A 22,640-nucleotide genomic window follows, 5' to 3' on the forward strand; every position below is an offset into this window, starting at 1 on the left:
ACGTAAAGTTTTATGCGCGAAATGCTTGTTTAGACGTGCTAAGGGGGTTTTCACAGGCGTGCTAATTATTGTTTCTGTTTGTTAGGGAAGCGGCTATAGAGTTTGTCCAGTCCACTTAACATGCCAGGCTTTTTGCCATGACAGTGAATTGAGCCTGTTAAAAAAAAAAATCTAGTCTGCTGATCGCAGCTTCCAACAAAATGCGTTTAAAATTCTGTTTGATGGAAGAAATCTTTTTAGTAACAAGTTGGATCTGGCAACCAACAGTCACCAGGGCAAGGCTGGTATTATACCAAAGGAAAGAAGACTTTGCGGAAGGAAGGACCAGACCATAGGAATTGGCAAACTTCACATGCTAATCTCCATAAGCTCACAAAGCAGTCAGCGCAAAGTCCTATTCACAATTCTGAAGTTCAGATAGTAGCTGCAAGACTTCAGCAGTTCCATATTATCTGGACAAAAACAATAAAGAACGAGTGGGTCACAGATACAAAGTGGTTCGGTTTTTCTTGGATGTGCAAGTTCACTCCACCACTCAGTCACTTTGTCTTTACAAAGACCTGCTCTTTTACATTCATGACTGATTGCAGAAAACGGCTGTTATGTTTGTTCCAGAAGAGGAGCGCTTTCAGGAAGTCTACTCTCCTCTCTTCATTGTAAAGAAGTCTGATCTGCATTCAGTACTGGATCTGAAATTCCTAAATCCGTATCTTTCTGAAAACATTTAAGATGGAGTTACAACAAATGAATGGACCAGCCATTCCCTTACCGAACTGGATATATTCAATAGACTTGGCAGATACATTCATTATTTCAAACTTCTTTCCACTATGCAGTTGGTAACATTCTTCTCCAGTAACCATCCTCCTTCTCAACATTATCACAGCCATGACAACCTTTTTTGGTACTAGTGTGTCTGGTGGCTCAGTTGAGAAAGCAAAGTTAGGACTTTATCACTATTTAGACAATCTTTTGTTGCTAGCCTCAGATCCCAAGGCTCTACTGTGTTACCAACAGATTCTTCTTCAAACACTGTCTGTCTTTGGCTGGTTAACAAACAAGGAGGAAAGCCACCTCACTCCTTCTGAGGACCTAATCTTTCCAGGAGCAAGATTCCAATCTATATCCAATGCAGTAACCAGAGGAGAAAATTGCTGCCATAGGGTCGCGAGTGCTGATTATCATACTATATTCATTAATCAAGGTGTTGTATACACCTCCTGGGCACTTCGTCATCTACAATCCAGATAGTAAAATGGGTTCACTGGCACATCTGCCCATTCCAACTAGGGTTTCTCCATCAATGAAACCACCAGAGTTACTCTCAGACCATCCACCCAGGATCATTGGGTGCCCCCTCCCCTCACTTGCCCTACTACACAGCAAAAGACTAAAAACCAGGGCACTGAAGATTGCAAATGACTCCTCACACCCTGGCCACCGCTACTTCAGCATTCTGCCCTTGGGACGGAGACTACGAGCCATCTCCACTAAAACCACGAGACATAGGAACTCGTTCTTCCCCTCGGCAGTCAATCTTCTAAACTCCCTTCACGTTCTACCATCAAAGCGAGCGTCAACGAGCGGCGAGGCCGGCAGTGCTACGGCTGCACAGCCAACCAGCCCACAAGACTAACTGACTATGGACATTGGAGGGACACACTGGGACTGTGATGTCTTTTTACAATGTTGTGTTAATCTGATTTTGCCTTCCATGCACTCTCTCTCTCTTTCCTTCCTTCTCTTTCTATGCACTCTTCCGGAGCCACTGTACTGTATTGTATTGTATTGTGCCAAAAACAATTCCGGGCATGTCCCCTCATGCTTGGCGAAATAAATTCTGATTCTGATCCTTCTCACTCCCACAATGAGAGACTGTCTGCGGTGGTGGCTAAACACAAGCTCAACACCTATTAACCAATCGTTCACCCATAACTCGTAGAGATGCAAGCATGGTTTGACATGTCTACAGGTCATATTAGCCTAGGTAAAATAGTCACAACAAAGCTGATCGATCACTGCAAATATACTCAAACTCAGGGTGGCTTATATGGTGCTTCAGACCTTCAGCCATCACTGGGATGAGATGTCAGTCTTTGATATCAGGTAGCAGAGGGACACAAGGAGTCTGTTCCTCATGTTAGAGGTCAGCAATATTATCTCCAGTGCAGAGAGCAATCTCTGCAGCATCATGGCAGTTTATCTCATAGGGCCTCAGAACTCTGCGGCAGATTTTCTTAACCACCTTAGCGGTATGGACGAGCTCAGCTTGTCCATTACCGCCAGAGGGTGCCGCTCAGGCCCTGCTGGGCCGATTTTAATCAAATAAAAAGCAGCACACGCAGCCGGCACTTTGCCAGCCGCGTGTGCTGCCTGATCGCCGCCGCTCTGCGGCGATCCACCGCGAGCAGCGGCGAAAGAGGGTCCCCCCATTAATCAAGGGGACTAAGGCAATAGCTTGTGGCCACTCAATAAAAGATATCCAGAGTGATCTGTGACCATTGGGTAGGTGGACCTGATGGCAACCTACTTGAAATAAATGCCAGCTCAAGGAGATTCACTCCCACATTCAAGAGCTCAGGGTGCTCTGGCAACACCTGAAATTTCTGAATGGTCTCTGTTTTTTTCCTCCAACTCCACTTTTCTTCAAAATTCTGAGGAGACTCCTCCTAGAACAAGTGGTACTCCTGGAAGTGGGTCCATTTTGGCCATGCCAGCTATGAGTCCCTCTAATTTGGAGCCTGAAGTTGTAACCTCCTATTCCTCTTCCAGTCAGACCAAACCCCCTGTCCCAGGACTCAATTTATCATCTGTCTCCTCAATCCCTTAACTGAATGGCTTAAGGATTGTGGGAGGAAGCTTAGAGACCTGGTAAACTCAGAATCATTGATAAACACACTGCTAAAAGCAGGGAAAACTACCACAAACTGGAAAATATTTTTTCTCAATTGCTTTGGTAAATAATTTTGATCCAATGGCTTAACCAGCACAACATATTCTTAGCTTCCCCCAGATTGGCCTAGAAAAACAATTGGCTTGAACTCTCAAAGTGCAGGTTTCTGCTATCTCTGCTTTGACGGATCACTGCTGGATCTCTCACCCTCTAATAGTGCAATTTATGAAGGCTACCACCAAAAACAAGCATCCTAACTGCAACCTTTTTCCAAAGTGGCAACTACGCAGGTTCTCAATTACCTAGCAAAACCTCTTTTTGACCCAGTGGAAGACTGCAGGAGATGAGACTTAACCTTAAGAACTCTGCCTCTAGTCGCTATCTCTTCGGACAGAAGAGTTTCTGAGCTCCAGGATCTAGGGGCTCATTCTTGACATTCTACTCAGTAGTTTTGAGACCACTACAGCACTTCACTTCCGGGCGTCCCTTTAATCAGGATCGGACAGTGACATCTTTTATGGATACAAATTCCTCTGATCTGCATGCTCTAAATGTTGCAAGAACACTTAGAGCCTACGTGAATGTAACAAGGGAGCTTCAGGAAATCAGAACAGTTTCTCATAATTCCATCAGGTCTGAGAAAGAGCCAGCTAACATCAAACTCAAAAGATCTCTTCATGGCTCAAATGAACCAACAAAGCCTCTTATTAAGGCTAGCCTATTATCAGAGTTTTTGACCTTGTCCCTCTGGGTGGCATCACAGTGCACTCTTCTCAGAGCACAGCTGTCCCCTGTGCCACCGTCGCTATCCAGGCAAAGATTTACCAGGCTGCCAACTGGTCCTCTGTCCATACTTTCATTGCCCATTTCAGAGTCAATCCAGCAGCCTCCGCTTCAGTTTAGTTTAGAAAGAAAGTTATTTCTGAATCTGTTAAAGCTTTAATTGAAATTATTTTTGGTCAGCAAGTCTTGTCCCACCCTTACTTTTTTTTTCTGCTAGTTAAATCCCATATGTATGCTGCCATGGAAGCATATGGAAAACGAAAAATTGTATAATCACCTAACGGTAATTTTCCTTTCAATGTGCATCCATGGCAGCATAGGGATTTCCCTCCCTTTCCTATTGTTGACTTTTTGCTGTTCTCCGGTTCGGCTAGTCAATGAGAATGCTGCTCGCTAAGGGTCACTTTCTTTTATAGCTAAGGTCCTGTTAATTGGTAGGGGTGGAGTTTAACCCATATGTATGCTGCCATGGATGCACATGGAAAGGAAAATTACCGTTAGGTGAGTATACAATTTTCTGTTATGTTGTCACAGCACAGAAGCAGAAGAATCAGCTGAGAAAAGCTAATCCGGGAGCCTCTCCACCTGCAGCCACTGCTGGCGAGGATCAGACTGCACAGAAGCTACTTTGAAGCAGCATCCCCTGGACTGTACCCAGACATGCTGAAGACGAGACCACTGTAAGGGCTTGTTCGCACTAAGAGCGTTTTGGCTTTTGTTTTGTTTTTTAAGCGCTGGCGATTTTTCAAAACGCTTTAAAAGCGCTTCTGCAATGTTGTTCAATGTGAGTGTTCTCACATGAGCGATGAGCTTTCTTTCCAATCGCAAACGCAGCTCCCGCACGATTTCCTGACCATTTGCGCTTTAATACAAAGTATAGGGAAATCACAAAGAGCCTGAAAAAGTGCTTTGAAAAGCAATTTGCCCAGTGCTTTAACCCTCCTGGCGGTCTAATTAATTTCGCCAGGAGGGAGCGCAGCAGTTTTGTTTGTTTTTTTAAATCATGTAGCGAGCTCAGCGGTATCCCCCCGCCCGCTTCGATTGCCTTCGGCGATCTCCGATCAGGAAATCCCGTTCAAAGAACGGGATTTGCTGGAGGGCTTCCCCCGTCGCCATGGCGACGGGGCGGGATGACATCACCGACGTCGTGACGTCATTGGGAGTCCCGATCCACCCCTCAGCGCTGCCTGGCACTGATTGGCCAAGCAGTGCACGGGTTCTGGGGGGGGGGCGCGACGGATAGCGGCGATCGAGCACGGGGCGGCAGCGATCGGTGTGCTGATGCAGCTAGCAAAGTGCTAGCTGCGTGCAGCAAAAAAAAAAGTAAGCAAATCGGCCCAGCAGGGCCTGAGAAAACATCCTGCGCGACTGCCAGGAAGGTTAAAGAATAAATATATTCTATTTATTCAGTTCCAGGTCAAAGAGTTCACTTCCTGAGTGTCTTCAGGAAGGAATAAAAACAATTGCTGGGCAATAGCGCTTAGAAAAGTGCTTAACAAAGCCCAAATCGCTCTGAAAATCGGTTAACGCTTGCAATTGTGCTAGCGATTTATAATGTGAACTAAGCCTAAAGGTTGTTACACACAATGCAATTTTTCCATTAGATTGATAGATCGATCAATAATTTCCGGCATGTCTGATCTGTTCCCAATCGATTTTGTGCAGTACTGATTTGAGAATCTATACCATTCTCGTTCGAGAGCAGATCGGACATACTGGAAATTATTGATTGACCCGCTGATCTGACGGAAGAACTGTATTGTATGCATCAGCCTTTACCATGTATATGTACCAGCTTTTAAAAGGTACATGCGACAAAAGGAGAAAAGAAGAGATACTTAACTGGGGCTTCCTCCAGCCCCATGTACACCGTGGGCTCCCTCGGCGCCCTCCCAGGCGCTTCTGTTCGTCTGCAGTCTCACCCAGTGAATGGCTCCAGTCATCCCACTTGTGCTGTGCTGCGCATGTGCGACCCAGCCGCACATGCTCCCATCGCGCTGCAGTTGCCAGGAGCCTTCTGTGCCTCCGCAGTTCTATGTGTGCAGTTGCCGAACACTCCCAGCGATGGTGGTGTATGCGGGTGCTGGGCCGTGCATGCACAGTGCAGCCTAACTAGAGCTTATTAACCCTCCTGGCGGTTTATTAAAATCCGCCAGGGGGCAGCAAAGCCGTTTAAAAAAATAAATAAAAATAATTTCATGTAGCGGGATCTCCTGGAGGTGACGTGAGGAGTCGTGACGTCAAAGGGCACTCCGATCCACCCCACAGCGCTGCCTGGCACTGATTGGCCAGGCAGCGCACGGGGTCTGGGGGGGGGCGGCTGCGGCACGACGGATCGGCGGGTAGCGGCGGCAATCGGATTGCACACGCAGCTAGCAAAGTGCTGGCTGCGTGTAGCAAAAAAAAAATTATGCAAATCGGCCCAGCTGGGCCTGAGTGGTGCCTTACCGCCAGGAAGGTTAATGGGGGAGATTGTAGATGAACTGAGCCACCTAGGAGGGAGTACATGGGGCTGGAGGAAGCCCTAGGTGAGTATCAATTTCATTTCTCCTTTCATCTCTGATTCTCACCCACTGCAAAACCAGAGAGCCTTAATGCATCAGTGCTATTCTAATACTGTTGCCAGTGTTACTTGGCTCTAGTGGCCATTATGGGCCAGAAGCCCATACACTAGCACCCTGCACTACCACAGTCTTACTGAACACTTCTGTCTTGCGGGTAAAAACCTGGCAGGATTATTACTGATTGGACCTTAGTGAATTGAGGCTATAATCTATTGGAATGTGTGAGGTTTCAGGACAGAAGTACCCTGGTTGAACTTGATTGACGGATGTCTTTTTTTTTCAACCTACTGTAACTACGTAACTATACTCAAAAGCATCTTTCTAGATGTGGTACAAAAATATACTAAACCAGCATTGGTGTTTGACTGAAGAAAAGTGGGGGGTGTTTGAGTGAGGGCTAGTGTACACCAAAAATTGCTAGCGGAATCGCAAACACTTTGTGTTTTTTTTTTAGTTCTTTTTCAGGGCTGGTGCACACCGAGCGGCTTTTTCAGCGTTTCTGCAGCCGCGGATATGCTTGGTCAATGTATCTCAATGGGGTGGTTCACACCAGAGCGGGAGGCGTGTTGCTGAAACGCATACTCCCGGGGTGAGGCATTTTTTGGATTGCGGATGCGTTTCTGCCTCAATGTTAAGTATATGAAAATCGCAAACCGCTCTGAAAAACGGCAGTTCAGAGCGGTTTTGCCTGCGTTTTTGTTACAGAAGCTGTTCAGTAACAGCTTTACTGTAACAATATATGAAATCTACTACACCAAAACCGCTACACAAAACCGCAAAACGCTAGCTGAAACGCTACAGAAAAATAAGAAAAAGCGTTTCAAAATCTGCTAGCATTTTGCGGATCTGCCAGCGGTTTTTGGTGTGTACCAGGACTCAAAGTGATTCCAGCCAGCATGTCCTTGTTTATTTTCTATTTATGCCTAGCGATTTTTGCAGTGTTTTGTGTAGTGATTTTATCCTTCTTCTACTCTTTGACCTAGAAGAGAGAAGCGTTTGTAAAATAAAAGCTAGCAAAATCGCTCTATTCTAGAGGTTTTTTTAGAGCGATTTTCCTCTTTTCCTATACTTAACACCTAAAAAATGCTGCAGTAACCGTGTTTGCGAAAAAATCACATTCCTCTGGTGTGATCCATCCCATACAAATACATTAGCCAAGCGCTTTTTAAAGCGCTAGCATTTTTAAAAGCGCTCAGAAGTGCTCTTGGTGTGCAATACCCTGGGACTGTTTTTAATCTGGACATTCTTGCAGAACAGTGAAGAATCTGTAAAAAATTGGCGATGCTTAGTCATTACAACATGCTTATCCTGTTGAGGGCTCGTTCACACTTTATGCGTTTTTGACATTTTTTAAGCGTTGTCGATTTTCAAAATCGTCCTGAAGCGCTTGTGCAATGATTCTGTGTGAGAAAGTTCACATCTGACCGATTCCTTTCCAATCGGCTCAGAAAAGCAGTGCATGGGCCATTTTTGAGGTGATTCCGCCTCAATAGAAGGTATAGGAAAATGCAAAATTGCTTTGTGCAGCGATTGCGTGAGCGTTTTTAAGAATAAATACATTGTATTTATTGTTTTCCGGATCAAAGACGTCAGGAAGTGAAAAAACGCAATCGCTCTGCAAAAGCGCTTAACATAAATGTCCAATGCACAGAAATAAAAAATGCGTAAAAAAATGGCCAATGTGAACGGTCACGTGAGCGGAGCGCAATGGGAACAAAGCCTAGAAGCGCTTTTCTGAGCGTTTTGCGATTGATTAGCATTTTGTAAAATCGCTCCCATTCACTTTCATTAAAATCACGGTAAAAATCGTGGAAAAATCGCAGCGATTATCGCAATTGCGAAATTGCTGCGATTTTTCTGTAGGGCCGGTGTGATTCTGTTGTGGAAAACGCGAAAATGAATTCACATGTGGATGCGAATTCGTACGCGTTTGTATGAAAACACGTTAAAATTCGCATCTGTTTGTAAGTATGCAAATTTAGCCATGTCAGTGCCTGTGTGCTTTTACATAGATTTTAAGCGAAAACATACGCGAATTCGTATGTAAAATTCGCACAGCGAAAACGCATGCAAATTTCCTATTAAATACATTACATGCGGATTGCACACTAGCCTTGCGGTAAGCGAATTCTGATGGCTCTGCTGTGCAGATATTTTCTGCACAGTCCACGCACAGAATTTCTGTCAAGTGGAAACAGGCCCATTGATTACATTGGTTATGCGAATCTGCATCCAGAAAACGCATGCAGATTCGCTCTAGTGGAAACAGTACAAAAACACAAGCTTTCAGTTAAATGCACTTGTAGGGGTTTGCAGTTAATTCACTGTATTGTCTAATTCAGAGGACAGAGAGTTAGTTTTGAGTTACTTGGAAGGTGTATTGCTCTGCTACTGCAGTGCTGGCACTATATCTGAACTAGCTTCTCAGCAGTTCCCCGGAGATTAACTGTTTGGAGACACATTTGCACTCGTTCAGAAAACTGTCGAGTCATTGCTGTAATTCTTGTCAGAGGAATGAAGTTAGTACACTGTAGATAGCTGTGAACCCATATTACCTCTCACTGGAGAATGAGCAGGAGGGAGAGGACAGCTGAAGTGTCTGCCTGGTTATCCGAGACCGACTGACAAATACAGAAAGGTGGGGCTGTACAGCTTTTGTCCTAAACATGTATTTTTCATGTGCGTATTTAACAACCTTTATTTTGCCATTCATGGACATGGGTGGTGTGAGATCTAAAGACAAGATTCCTCCACCTCTTTGACAAATGAAACTGAACCAGGTCTATATTTATTTTTATTTATTCAATATTCCCCATGCTTTTATATGCTTCTGAATTGTTCTCTGTGCGACTTTGTGTGAAAATATTAGTTCTTGAATGTTAGAACTACCTGCACCTCGGTAGAGAATACATTTCCAAAGTTTGCACTTTGGAAGCACAAACTTTCAGGAATTAAAGCAGGTGCACACCAATAACGGTTCTGAGTGTTTTTAGAAACGCTTGCAGATTGAAAACCGCTTAGATAATGTATTTCAATGAGATGGTGCACACCAGAGTGATTGTTTTTCCCCCAAACGTATACTCGGGTCCTGCAGAATTTTTGCGGATTTCTGAGGCGATTCTGCCTCAACGTTAAATATAGTAAAGTGGAAATTCACTCTGAAAAGCGCTAGATCAAAGCGATTTTCCAATCGTTTTTGTTACAGAAGCCGTTCAGTTACAGCTTTACTGTAGCAAAAAATAAAACGTGCTAAACCAAAACGCTCCAAAAAAACGGTAGGCATGTGTACAAAGTCACTCTGCACATGCCTAGAATCGCTCTGAAAAAACACTTCAGAAAACACTAAGCGTTTGCGGATACGGTAGCCGTTTTTGGTGTGCACTGGGCCTTAAAGAGGAGCTGTTAGGTATAGGGTCTCAGAGAAAATAAACACATATATCAGTAGCTAAAGATTGGTTGTACTTACATTACATATGCATTTCACTGTCCACGTTTGGATTTCACAGAATTTGTATATAGTATATGCAGAGAATGATGCTCCTGACAGCTCATGGCAGGTTCCATGTTTGTGAAGCCAAATGTGTCGTCATGTCCTGCCTGCTTCTGATCACAGAACAGCTCATACTGAATAACACTAGTTTGCAGTGAATATTAATGAGCCATGTGGCTAGGAACAATAGCTGACTCCTGCAGTGTACGCTGCCCCGAGATTTATCTGTGCTGTGGCTGGACTGAGTTTTAGAAGCTGCTGAAACTTGATCCCGTCTTCTCCTTAGCAGCCGAGGGGAGGGCCCCAGAATGCTTTGCAGTATGTTATGCGGCTTGCGGCTTGCTTAGGTCTAAGCATTGCTGATAAGCATACATCAAAGGTAGGAGAGATCTTTATCTTCAGTAATGTCTTTTTGGCTTCCTTCTAAACTGTTTAACACAGGAGACTAGAGGTTTAAATTAGCTTCTGCAGCCTGACAGTTACTCTTTAAAGCTTGGATTCCCATGTAGTAAGAGACAATATAAATCCACTAATGACCTGTTGAGAATCTCACAATTTTAGATCCCCAAAGAGTTCCTTTCACTATTTCTGATCTACAGGCCTTACATAGCAGTTACATAGTAAGTAACTGGTGATAAGAGTGTTAGGCTCAGTTGCCACCTGCTGCTGGACCACGTACGGCCAACAGGAGTGGACACTATAGTGACAGTCCACTGTGGTCTGGCTGGGGCCTGGGGCAGATACATTACCACCATAAGGCTATATAGGGAACAGAAGTACGGACTGCTTAGGGCCCATTTTAACTAGCCGCATTGCTGCGGTGCAATGCGATCATCGCACCACATCGCATACACCTGCAAGTACTTCCAGTCGTCATGCAATGCGGCTCAGTACCACCGCGATGGGAATCGAATGCGGGCTGCGGAAAACTGCAGCATGCTATCCATAATTTTACCCACATTGCATCGCATCTGGAACGTAAATTCGTATCAATGGAAACTATTCCATTGACTTACATTAGTTGCAAGTTGGTTGCATAGCGATGCGATGATCGCAGCGCGGCTAGTGGAAACGGGCCCTTACCACAACCATTCCAAGGGATCTGTTCAAGGCTGACAAGTGTAAACTGTTCCTATATAAAAAATAGTATCCATTCACTGTCAGTTTTGTGATGAGCTGAAAACGGACAAAAAATGTCCTTTATCAGCTCAAGTGGGAACACCTCATTGATTCTTCGCTACTCGGGTTCTTTTTAAAGCTGACAAGGAAGGTCTTTGGACCCTGTCATTCAGAACAATCAAACATACACAAGTGAGAATTAGGGAACAAGACATGATGCTCAGCTATAGACGAGCAGCCTTTTCTGTATTATGGAGAGAGGAGGGGGAACAATATACAAGTGAGGGCTGGAACCCACTAGAGCGAGTTTGTGAGCGTTTAGTGAGCGATTCAAACCGCTAGCGATTTCCCTAAACGCTCAGCTAGTGTTAATGGATGGGCCAATTTCCACTGGAGCGATTGCGATGACTTCTCGGGCGACCTATTAAAGGGGCAGTATGGCGAAAAATTTTAAAATTTAACCACTTAACCCCCTCGCGGTACGGATTTCTCTGTCCCTTTTTCCCCCCCTAATTTCAAGGGAGGGAGAAATCCGTACCTTCCGTGCTACCGCCGTTGTCCGCGCTCCCGCCGCTGTCCATGCTCCTGCCGCTCGTGCGCGCGCTCACGCCGCTCGTGCACACCGCCGCCCGCTCGCCCGGAGATCAATGAACGGGAAAATCCCTGTGTCTGCATGGGTTTCCTCCGAGCACTCAGGTTTCCTCCCACATCCCCAAAAAATACAGATAAGTTAATTGGCTTCCCCCTAAATTGGCCCTAGACTAAAATACATACACTACATGATACATACATACACATATGACAATGGTAGGGATTAAATTGTGAGCTCCTTTAAGGAACAGTTAGTGACAAGACAATACATATATCTCTGTAAAGCGCTGTGTAAGATGTCAGTGCTATATAAATACTAAACAATAATAATAATAGATTTCCTTTGCACTGAACTCTGGGTGTACAGGAAATAGTGTGCAGTCATGATGACCATTTTTCTTTGCGAGGCAGACAGACCCATGTTAAAGCTGCAGTATTGGAATTGCCATCTATGCAGGAGCATAGCAATAGGGAGTGCAGAGGTTGCGACCACATTGGGGCCCTTGGGCCAGAGGGGCCCCGAGGGGCCTTCCCTCAACTGCATAGCTCCCAACTGTCCCACTTTTGGAGGGACAGTCCCTCTTTGGGAGCCCTGTCCCTCTGTCCCTCTTTCCTCCTCATTTGTCCCTCTTTCAGGACTTTGTCCCTCTTTTTATGTAAATATATATATTTCTCTACTAAAAAATGTTTTGGGTTTACTCTAAACTTTATTCCCATCCTTTAAATTGATATATTACTAATTTTAAATGCTAATATGAAGAAAAATGAACCAGGATTGTATTATAAAACAACATATTTTTCTTATGAAATCTTTATGGTATGCGTGACTAGGGTGTGATGGACGTGATAAGGGGTGTGGCAGGGGCGTGACTTAAGTGTCCCTCTTTCTCATCTCAAAAAGTTGGGAGGTATGCTCAACTGCAGTATAAGCTTTCTATTGGTCCTGTGCTCATAATAATCACTTCTATAGAAAGTGGGGGGCAGAGGGGGTGGGCACCGCTCCTCTCCTTGCTCGGTCTCCCCCTTCAGTTTACTGATTTTTTTAAAGTAGCAGAGCTTTACTTGCTTTAGCACCAGGTCAGTCACCAGCTGTTCACCACAGCCATTCACTGTCTGTGCTATAGAATTGCTCCACTCCATAAGGCTCCTGGTGCTTATAATGTGAAATGCATTGGGAACCGTATGGCATGGAGGTATACTGTACAGCACTGCAGTGAACAAGTGAGCTGACTGACCTGGCTTTGGAGTAGGTAAATGCTCCGCTGCGCTACTGTGCAGTATGGAGAGAGAATGTTGAGGTGGTCACATGCTGGGAGAGGGGGCAGGTTAGTGCATACGCCCCAATGTGAAAAACGGTGTCTTTTTCATTAAAGGATACCAGAGCGGAACACAGAGAAAAGGGACAAGCAGACATGTATGGGAAGACACTTTGGTAGCCTTTAAGTAAACCGACTCAATTGAATCCAAAAGTCCATCCAAATTTTATTGGACAATTATCGGCCAATTTTGTCCCTGATGAGTATTAGAGCTTACCTACAAATTTTGTTCATAGCATTCAAAATCTGTTGGCTCTTAAAGTGATCCTAATGTCAACCCAAAAAAAAGAGTTTTACTCACCTGGGGCTTCCAATAGCCCCCTGCAGCTGTCATGTGCCCTCGCCGTGTCCCTCCGATCCTCCTGTCCTCGCCGGCAGCCACTTCCGGTTTCGCCGTCAGGAGCCGACAGGCTGGGAACGCGAGTGATTCTTCGCGTTCCCAGCCACAATATCGCCCTCTATGCTGCTATAGCAAGCATATAGCTATAGCAGCATAGAGGGCGCTATTGTGGCTGGAAATGCGAAGAATCACTAAAACTTGCTTAAATCAAACTTGCTGTCAGATTTAAATGTGGGTGGGTAGCATTACTTGGTGATTACCATAGAGCTGTTGTGTGTTTTCTGCTTTGTGCAGTAAATTACTTATGCAAGAAAATGGATATTCTTTTAGTGTTACTCGGCAAGGTGTTCTTTACAAAGATCGTGAAAATACACTGATATTGTGGAAGGAAAAACGTAAAAGACAAAAAATTGAGCTTGCAGACCCTGAACTTGCAAGGTGGGCTCCAAAATTAAACTGTAATAATTAAATTATAAATTGACTTGCGCAGCACTGATGCATGTATGTTGTATCACTTTTTCAAGATGGAATGTTACTTTAAATATTGACTTCTCCATTTGCTCAGTGTTAGTGGAGGTTCCCTCCTAAAGTGGACCTAAACTCTTGCAGAGGAGACAAGGAAAACACAGAGAAATTCACCCTGTGTGTATTTACAGAGACTAGCCTGTCTAATTCTCCCTTATATGCAAGTAATCAGCAAGTATAAATGCAGGGCTATCAGCTGTGTGAACTTCTGTGCAAATATGTAAACATTTGAGGTTAACCCTTTCTGTGCTCTCTTGAAACCAGGAAGTAAACACTCCAGGATCACTGTTGGAGTTCTAGAAGTTGTAACGAATGTTTTTGTAAGAAATGTTTTTTTCTTTAAAGGTTATTATACTGTTGCTTATTGTTTCGAGCAGAGAGGAAGTTGTGAGTTTAGGTCCGCTTTATTAAAGGGTATTTTAGGTAAAAAAAAAAAAGTGTATACTGTACTTACATCCAGACCTATATACACTCCTGGACTGTTTTATTTGTTTTCCTATATACACTCCTGGACTGTTTTATTTGTTTTCCCCCCGCAAGCCTCTGTTCATCCACCGTGCATCCTGTACTAGACCCCGACTAGTAGTTCCATTTTGGTCTCATCTGACCAGAGCACCTTCTTCCACATGGTTGCCATGTGGGGGACATGGCTTGTGGCAAACTGCAAACGGGACTTCTTATGCTTTCTGTTAACAATGCCTTTCTTCTTGCCACTCTTCCATAAAGGCCAACTTTGTACAGTGCATGACTAATAGTTGTCCTATGGACAGAGTCTCCCACCTGAACTGTAAATCTCTGCAGCTCGTCCAGAGTCACCATGGGCCTCTTGACTGCATTTCTGATCAGCACTCTCCTTGTTCAGCCTGTGAGTTTAGGTGGATGGCCTTGTTTTGGTAGGGTTAGAGTTCTTTGGACTTCACGGTGTTGTTGCTCCCAATATTCTCTTAGACAACCTCTGAGGCCCTCACAGAGCAGCTGTATTTGTACTGACATTAGATTACACACAGGTGCACTCTATTTAGTCATTAGCACTCATCAGGCAATGACTATGGGCAACTGACTGCACTCACATCAAAGGGGGCCGAATAATTATGCACACACCACTTTGCAGTTATTTATTTGTAAAAAATGTTTGGAATCATGTATGATTTTCGTTCCACTTCTCACGTGCACACCACTTTGTGTTGGTCTTTCATGTGGAATTCCAATAAAATTGATTCATGCTTGTGGCAGTAATATGACAAAATGTGGAAAACTTCAAGGGGGCCGAATACTTTTGCAACCCACTGTGTGTGTATGTGTATATATATATATATATATATATATATTTATATATATATATATATATATATATACACACAACATAACCCTGACAAGGCCCCATGTTCTTTGTGGGATAATTTATTATTTAACACTCCTATACACTGTCTTCAAGTGAGAAGGGTACAGTATAGCCCACCAGGGGTGGGCAAACTACTGTACACAGAGCTGGATTAATACTGTACACGCACGAGGGGTATAGCTGGGGTATTACTGTACACAGGATGGGTATAGCTGGGGTATTACTCTACACAGGATGGGTATAGCTGGGGTATTACTGCACACACGAGGGGTATAGCTGGGGTATTACTGTACACGGGATGGGTATAGCTGGGGTATTACTGTACACAGGATTGGTATAGCTGGGGTATTACTGCACACAGGAGGGGTATAGCTGGGGTATTACTGTACACGGGATGGGTATAGCTGGAGTATTACTGTACACAGGAGGGGTATAGCTGGGGTATTACTGTACACAGGATGGGTATAGCTGGGGTATTACTGCACACACGAGGTGTATAGCTGGGGTATTACTGTACACAGGAGGGGTATAGCTGGGGTATTACTGCACACACGAGGGGTATAGCTGGAGTATTACTGTACACAGGAGGGGTATAGCTGGGGTATTACTGTACACAGGATGGGTATAGCTGGGGTATTACTGCACACACGAGGGGTATAGCTGGGGTATTACTGTACACGGGATGGGTATAGCTGGGGTATTGCTACACACAGGAGGGGTATAGCTGGGGTATAACTGTACACCGAATGGGTATAGCTGGGGTGTTACTGTACACAGGAGGGGTATAGGGGTATTACTGCACACAGGAGGGGTATAGCTGGGGTATTACTGCACACAGGAGGGGTATAGCTGGGGTATTACTGCACACAGGAGGGGTATAGCTGGGGTATTACTGTACACAGGAGGGGTATAGTTGGGGTATTACTGTACACAGGAGGGGTATAGCTGGGGTATTACTGCACACAGGAGCGGTATAGCTGGGGTATTACTGTACACAGAAGGGGTATAGCTGGAGTATTACTGTACACAGGAGGGGTATAGCTGGGGTATTACTGTACACAGGATGGGTATAGCTGGGGTATTACTGTACACGGGATGGGCAGGACCGGCGCTACCATAGAGGCAAAGGAGGCAGCTGCCCCAGGGCCCCAGAGTTTGTAGGGGCCCCCAGTGGCTACAAAAAGAAAAACATTTCAAATGGGCCTTATAGTTTTTGAGAAACTCGATTTTAAAGTTTCAAAGGAAAAAAAATACACATTTAAAAACCGGATCCATCTGAAAATGGCGCCTGTGAATAATGGCGCACGGTGTTGACGCTAATCCGTTTGCCGCTTATCGCTATTTAACGTTAAAGCCTTATTGTTATTTAACGTTAAAGCCTTATTGTTATTTAGCGTTAACACACAGAACCCTCTCTGTACCTATCCCTAAGCCCTAAACCCCCCCTGGTGGTGCCTAACCCCTAAACCCCCCTGGTGGTGCCTAACCCTAAGACCCCCCTGGTGGTGCCTAACCCTAAGACCCCCCTGGTGGTGCCTAACCCTAAGACCCCCCCTGGTGGTGCCTAACCCTAAGACCCCCCCTGGTGGTGCCTATCCCTAAGACCCCCCTGGTGGTGCCTATCCCTAAGACCCCCCTGGTGGTGCCTATTCCTAAGACCCCCCTGGTGGTGCCTATCCCTAAGACCCCCCTGGTGGTGCCTATCCCTAAGACCCCCCTGGTGGTGCCTATCCCTAACCACCCCCCTGGTGGTGCCTAACCCTAACCACCCCCCTGGTGGTGCCTAACCCTAACCACCCCCCTGGTGGTGCCTAACCCTAAGCCCCCCTGGTGGTGCCTAACCCTAACCACCCCCCTGGTGGTGCCTAACCCTAAGACCCCCCTGGTGGTGCCTTACCCTAAATCTCCCCTGGTGGTGCCAAACCCTAACCTTGACAGTGTTACATTAAATCCATTCACCGTTTTGCAGTTAAATAACTTCTGCAGTTTGGCTTATGTAGGGCACTATTGATAAATAACGTTACTGTGGGCAATAACGTCTGCTGTTTGGCAAATGAACGGCACTATTGATAAATAGCGTTAGTGTGTGCCACTATTGATAAATAACGTTAGTGTGTGCCGTTTTTCTTCTTTTTTCCCTGTGCGCCATTATTATGCAGTACTAACGATAAATAGCGATAAGCGTATCTTTTTAATGCGGCGCCATTTGTATGCATAGGTGCTATGCGCCATTATTCACTGATCCGTAAAAACCTGCCGACTTTAATGGTTAATAGCAAATCCACCTTAAATGCTAGAAACCCTAAATTTGCAGGCTATGTTAAGGAGATCATTAGGAATAAGAGGAAAAAACAATTTTTCAAAAAGACCTTATAGTTTTTGAGAAAATTGATTTTAAAATTTCGAAGGAAAAAAGTATAAATTTTAAATGCGGTAAATGTAACTTTTAGTAGCAAACCTAACGGTAATGTAATTTTACATGCATCAAAGCAAAGCGCAATAAATTTCCTGACGGGGTTTCCAGGGGGTCCATACGCAGCCGTAGCGCTTTGGCCAGGGATCGCTATACAGCCGCAATATGGCTGTATGAAGATCCCTGGCATTTTTTCCTATTTTCCCAATTTTTTTTTTTTATGTTTAGAGTGTGGGAATTAAAAAAAAAATTATGTGGGGTCCCCCCTCCTGAAACTTTTTAACCCCTTGTCCCCCATGCAGGCTGGGATAGCCAGAATGTGGAGCTCCGACCGATTGGGGCTTCACACCCTGACTATTTCAGCTGCAAAAAAGGTCCCCTAATGCAGATTTTTGTTCCGGGGTATATGTTGGGGGGGCCCCCCAGGTTTATTTTGCCCTGGGGCCCCATTGTTGCTTAAACTGGCCCTGGAGATGGGTATAGCTGGGGTGTTACTGTACACAGGAGGGGTATAGCTGGGGTATTACTGTACACAGGAGGGGTATAGCTGGGGTATTACTGTACATATGAGGGGTATAGCTGGGGTATTACTACACACAGGATGGGACTAGCACTGTACACAGGAGGCATACAGGAGGATGGAGCAGGAAAATAAATAATAATAAATGCAACACTTTCAGTTTTGCTCCCATTACTCTCAAATATTATTCACAATTCTGTCTAAATCTGTGTTAGTGAGCTCTTATTCTTTGCCGAGATAATTCATCCCACCACACGGGTGTGGCTGAAATGGGCAGTTTGATCACACAGCATAATGCCACAGATGTTGCAATGTTTGAGGAAGCGTGCAATTAGAATGCTGACTGCAGGAATGTCTACCAGAGCTGTTGCATGAAATGAATGTTCATTTTTCTCCCATAAGCCATCTCCAAAAGCGTTTCAGAAAATTTGTCAGTACAACCAGCTGGCCTCACAACTGCAGACCACGTGTAACCACACCAGCCCAGGACCTCCACATCCAGCATGTTCATCTCCATGATCGTTTGAGACCAGCTGGACTGCTGCAGCAACAAACGTTTTGCATATCAAAAGAACTTTTGTGCAAACTGCCAGAAACCGTCTCAGGGAAGCTCATCTGCATGCTCATCATCCTCATTGGGGTCTGGACCTGACTGCAGTTCATCGTCATAACCAACTTGCATACCTCCCAACTTTTTGAGATGAGAAAGAGGGACACTTAAACCATGCCCCTGCCACATCCCTAACCACACCCCTGGCACACCCCTAGTCACGCATACCATAAAGTTTTCATAAGAAAAATATGTTGTTTTATAATTCAAACCACACTGGTCCTTTCTATCCTGGTTAATTTTCCTTCATATTAACATTTTAAAATTAGTAATATATCAATTTAAAGGATGGGAATACAGTGGGATGCGAAAGTTTGGGCAACGTTGTTAATCGTTATAATTTTCATGGATAAATCGTTGGTTGTTACCATAAAAAATGTCAGTTAAATATATCATATAGGAGACACACGCAGTGATATTTGAGAAGTGAAATGAAGTTAATTGGATTTACAGAAAGTGTGCAATAATTGTTTAAACGAAATTTGGCAGGTGTATAAATTTGGGCACCACAAAAAAGAAATGAAATCAATTTTTAGTAAATCCTCCTTTTGCAGAAATTACAGCCTCTGAACGCTTCCTGTAGGTTCAAATGAGAGTCTGGATTCTGATTGCAGGCATTTTGGACCATTCCTCTTTACAAAACATCAATAGTTCATTCAGGTTTGATGGCTTCCGAGCACGGACAGCTCTCTTTAACTCACACCACAGACTTTCAATTATATTCAGGTCTGGGGACGGAGATGGCCATTCCAAAACATTGTACTTGTTCCTCTGCATGAATGCCTTAGTGGATTTTGAGCAATGTTTAGGGTTGTTGTCTTGTTGAAAGATCTAGCCCTAGCACAGCTTTATCACTGATTCCTGAACCAATGTTCAAGAATCTGCTGATACTGAGTGGAATCTATGAGTTCCTCAACTTTGACAAGATTCCCAGTCCCTGCACTGGCCACACAGCCCCACAGTATGATGGAACAATCACCATATTTTACTGTAGGTAGCAGGTGTTTTTCTTGAAATGCTGTGTTGTTTTTCCTCCATGCATAACGCCCCTTGTTATGCCCAAATAACTAAATTTTAGTTTCATCAGCCCACAGCACCTTATTTGAAAATGAAGCTGGTTTGTCCAAATGTGCTTTAGCATACCTCAAGCATCTCTGTTTGTACTGTGGGTAGAGAAAAGGCTTCCGGCTTCCTCTGCATACAGCATCTCCTTGTGTAATATATGCCGAATGGTTGAACAATGCACAGTGACTCCATCTGCAGCAAGATGATGTTGTAGGTCTTTGGTGCTGATCTGTGGGTTGACTCTGACTGTTCTCACCATTCGTCGCTTCTGTCTATCCAAGATTTTTTTTGGTCTGCCACTTCGAGCCTTAACTTGAACTGAGCCTGTGGTCTTCCATTTCCTCAATATGTTCCTAACAGCGGAAACAGCTGAAATCTCTGAAACAGCTTTCTGTATCCTTCTTTTAAACCATGATGGTGAACAATCTTTGTCTTCAGGTCATTTGAGAGTTGTTTTGAGACCCCCATGTTGCTACTCTTCAGAGAAGATTAAAAGAGGAGGGAAACTTACAATTGACCCCCTTAAAGGGAACCAGAGATGTTGGGGGAAAGCTGTTATACATACCTGGGGCTTCCTCCAGCCCCATACGCACGGATCACTCCCATGCCTCCGTCCTCAGCTGCCTGGATCCGCCTGTACCGGGTCCCGTCATTACGGCCAGTCAGCCAGTCGGCCGGCAGACGCGGCCAATTGTCCGCATCACAGGGGGCTCCCTCCATATAAGTACGCGTGAGGCTGCATACTGCGCAGCCTCATGCGTACGGGTATGGAGGGAGCCCCTGTGATGCGAACAATTGGCCACGTCCGCCGGAAGTGATGGGACCCGGTACCGCCGATACAGGAAGCGGTGGACGGTGGCGTGGGAGCGATCCGTGCGTATGGGGTTGGAAGAAGCCCCTGGTATGTATAAAATCTTTTTCTGTTTTTAACGAGCGTTCCTCTCTGGTTCCCTTTAAATACTCTTTCTTATAATTGGATTCACCTGTGTATGTAGGTCAGGGGTCACTGAGATTACCAAGCCAATTTGAGTTCCAATAATTAGTTCTAAAGGTTTTGGAATCAACCCACATTTATGCACCTGCCTAATTTTGTTTAAACAATTATTGCACACTTAATGTAAATCCAATAAACTTCATTTCACTTCTCAAATATCACTGTGTGTGTCTCCTGTATGATATATTTAACTGACATTTTTTATCGTAACAACCAACGATTTATACAGGAAAATCATGACAATTAACAACACTGCCCAAACTTTCGCATCCCACTGTAAAGTTTTAGAGTAAATTAAACACATTTTTAGTAGAGAAATATATATATTTACATAGAAAGAAGGACAAAGTCCTGAAAGAAGGACAAATGAAATGAGTAGGAAAGAGGGACAGGGCTGCCAAAGAGGGACTGTCCCTCCAAAAGAGGGACAGTTGGGAGCTATGAACTTGCATGGGCAAATGCTTACATTCAATGACGTCTGGCACGTTGGTGAGGCATTCTGTTCACAGATTGGTTTGCCCCATATAGCAAGGATCTGCACACAATTCCTGGGAGAAAAAATCCCAGTTCTTGCATGGCCAGCACACTTACAGGACATGTCACCCATTGAGCATGTTTGGGATGCTCTGTATTGGCATATACGGCAGCTTGTTCCAGTTCCTGACAATATTCAGCAACTTCGCACAGTTATTGAAGAGGAGTGGCCCAACATTCCACAGGCCACAATCAACAACTCTAAGCAACAGAGATGTGCTGCACTGTGTGAGGCAAATGGTGGCAACACCAGATACCAGGGCTGGATTTACAGCTCAGGAGCCTATAGGCACAGAAGTTCTGGTGCCCTAAGCCCCACCCCTCAGCACAGGCCACACCCCCAAGCCATGCCCCCTTCTCTTATGAAATAAAACCATGAAATGTAATGCAGATATTATCATGTAATAAACAGTGCAAGATTGCATTTGGGGGGGGAATCGATTCTCACTGTGATCAGATTCAGATCTGAGAGGAATTGATCTGTTTGCCACATTGAGCAAAATCCTAAACGTGTATGGCCACCTTTAGCGTATAGATTTAAAGTTACGCAGGCTTCCTCCAGCCCCCTGTAGTCTTTCTGCTCGATCTGCGCCCTTCAGGGACGCTTAGTTCTCCCGCAGGAGTTCGCAATCCAGTCCAAGTCGCACTACACTGCACATGCGTGGTCCCAGCTGTTAGTGCCCCCTGATTGTGGTCTTGTGGCAATAAGATTAATTGCACGTGTGCAGAATGCTCCCAGCCACGAAAGCCAAATCTGAGGGCATGTGCAGCGGAGCGCAACGGGACTGGATTGCAGACTTCACTGCAGAACAACTGAGCGTCCTGGAAGGACTGAGTGACCCAGGATGACAATTGAGCAGATGGACTACAGGGGGGTGGAGGAAGCCCCATGTAAATATAAAACTATTTACTATCTTAGGTTTCCTTTATCCACAGTCCCCCAACACCCACCACTAATAGGAAACACAACATACTTAAAGTAAACCTGAGATGAGTTTTATACATACCTAGGGCTTCCTCCGGCCCCCTTCAGGCTGATCGGTCACTTGCCATCCTCCTCCACTGCCAGGATCCTCCGGTAGATGACCCGATAACTTTGCAAGTTGGGGCATACTGCAAATGCGCAGCCTGGCCGCGCACGCACACTTCGTGCTCTCGTCACTAGGAGAGCTCTGCACCTGCAAAGTACTGCTGTGTAGGCGCAGAATGCTCCCAGCCACGGGAGTGCAACGGGAGCGCATGCGTTTCACTTACCTGGGGCTTCTGCCAGCCCCTTGCAGCCTTCCTGTCTCATGCCGGTTTCCCACCGCCAGCTACTTTTGGTTCGGTCGACCCTGCGCGCCCCAGTCCATACGTATCTTTCACCACAATAGCATCTTGCGCTTTTAGTGCAGGACACTGTTGCGGGCAGGAACGTGATGAAGGACATGCGTGGCTTGTAGAATGACTTGCAAGTCGATGATACAACAGTACCAAAACTAGCTGGCGCTGGGAGAAAGGAAGATCGTGGAGGATCGACGCAGGACAGGAACGCTGTAAGT

General features: G+C 45.0%; 1 protein-coding gene across 1 annotated transcript in view; it reads left to right on the forward strand.

Moving 5' to 3' along the window:
• Positions 1–8,812: 8,812 nt before the first annotated feature.
• The window catches only part of LOC137549360 (kelch-like ECH-associated protein 1A), an 80,692-nt gene continuing 66,864 nt past the window's right edge, over positions 8,813–22,640 (forward strand). Inside the window, exon 1 of the mRNA XM_068271198.1 lies at positions 8,813–8,878. The gene's annotated coding sequence lies outside the window, so the exon portion shown is untranslated. The remainder of the gene's footprint in view (positions 8,879–22,640) is intronic.

Source organism: Hyperolius riggenbachi, chromosome 1 (assembly GCF_040937935.1).
Source record: "Hyperolius riggenbachi isolate aHypRig1 chromosome 1, aHypRig1.pri, whole genome shotgun sequence".
Classification (NCBI taxonomy): domain Eukaryota; kingdom Metazoa; phylum Chordata; class Amphibia; order Anura; family Hyperoliidae; genus Hyperolius; species Hyperolius riggenbachi.